Below are 1,733 nucleotides of genomic sequence, written 5' to 3'. Positions count from 1 at the left end.
AGATTGGAAGTGGGTTCGGTAATCACAAAACATCCCAATAGCAATCTATTTGAATAGGCATCCCATAATAGCTGAAATAGATTGGAAGTGGGATCGGTAATCACAAAACATCCCAATAGCAATCTATTTGAATAGACATCCCATAATAGCTGAAATAGATTGGAAGTGGGATCGGTAATCACAAAACATCCCACTTGCAATCTATTTGAATAGGCATCCCATAATAGCTGAAATAGATTGGAAGTGGGATCGGTAATCACAAAACATCCCAATAGCAATCTATTTGAATAGACATCCCATAATAGCTGAAATAGATTGGAAGTGGGATCGGTAATCACAAAACATCCCACTTGCAATCTAATTGAACGGGCATCCCATAATAATCTACATAATAGAATAAATTGGAAGTGGGCTTTTTGTTACTTACCAATCCCACTTCCAATTTACTTGGATGTGCTCCACTCTGTGGCCAAACTGCGTATCGCGCGAAAAATGCCCGTTTTTCAATAATTCATTGCCCGCCTCGTGGGGGGGCTAGACGCTCCGCGACACTTTGACACGCGTCGGGGCGTCCCCAGGATGTGCCCTGACCCATCGGACCGGCTGGCAAAAATCCCGGGACTTCTGCGCGCAGTGTCCGGCAGAAGCAGTTTAGTAGATTGGAAGTGGGATGCGAAAGCGCTAACTAGAGGAAGTAAAAGTCGTAACAAGGTTTCCGTAGGTGAACCTGCGGAAGGATCATTAACGGGTAGCGCCGCCCGGCGCGCCTCCTCCCAGCCTCTGTGCGTCTCCTCGGGCCTCTGGGGAAAGGGTTGTGCGCTTCGGTACCGGACTGGAGATCATCATATGTTTAACGCCTGAACAGCGATGGCGCAAGCTGGTCTGTTCTCTCCAAACAGCCCCCCATCTCGAGCGCACCTCCTCGGTACTCTCTGGCTCGTGCGAAGCGCTAAAAAACACGGTTACGGCCGGTTTCCACACGCACAATGGCGTGAGTCTGGGCCGCGAGGCCCTCTCTCTCTGTCGGCGTGCGTGGGGTTTTCCACATTCGGTGACCTCAGGCTCACGGCACCACCACGCACCCTACGTCTGTTGCTATAAATCGGGACTGTGCCCGTAAAGGACCAGACTCGCGTTGGGAGGTTCGCAGGAGGCTCACGCCACCTTTGTCTTCCTGGGCTCAGACGTCGTCAAAGCGGTTGCGCGTGTGTGGCCGTTGCCTTCCATTTTTCGTCGGGTGACGGGTACCTACTAGTCTTCGAACCAACCCCATACAGCGCTACGAGTGCTCTCCCTTACCGGAGGCATGGCGGGCGGTGATGGGGAGGGCCACGTGTGGACTCTAGCTCATCAACCCCGCCTCAGGCAGCGCTACGAGTGCTCTCCTGTACTGGAGACATGGCGGACGCTGACTGGGTGGTCCCCCTGGTGGCTTTAGTCTTCACACCCTCCACACCCCGGTGCTACGCGTGCTCCTCTCCGCAGGGAGGGGTGGACATGGCGGGCGGCGGGTGAGGAGAGGGGTTCACTGTGTGCTGTAGCTCCCAAGCTCACCTCGGGCAGCGCTACGAGTGCTCCTCCCTTCCTGGGAGCATGGCGGGCGGTGACGAGGTAGGCCTCTGGGTCCTTCAGTATTCACACACCCCTTTCCAACACCCCGTTGCTACGCGTGCTCACCCAGTCCTCCGAGACGGACAGGGCGGGTGCCGAGTGTGGAGGGGGCCCGCAGAGGG

Source organism: Brachyhypopomus gauderio, unplaced genomic scaffold, assembly GCF_052324685.1.
Source record: "Brachyhypopomus gauderio isolate BG-103 unplaced genomic scaffold, BGAUD_0.2 sc226, whole genome shotgun sequence".
NCBI lineage: Eukaryota > Metazoa > Chordata > Actinopteri > Gymnotiformes > Hypopomidae > Brachyhypopomus > Brachyhypopomus gauderio.
Note: the sequence above shows the minus strand (reverse complement) of the source record.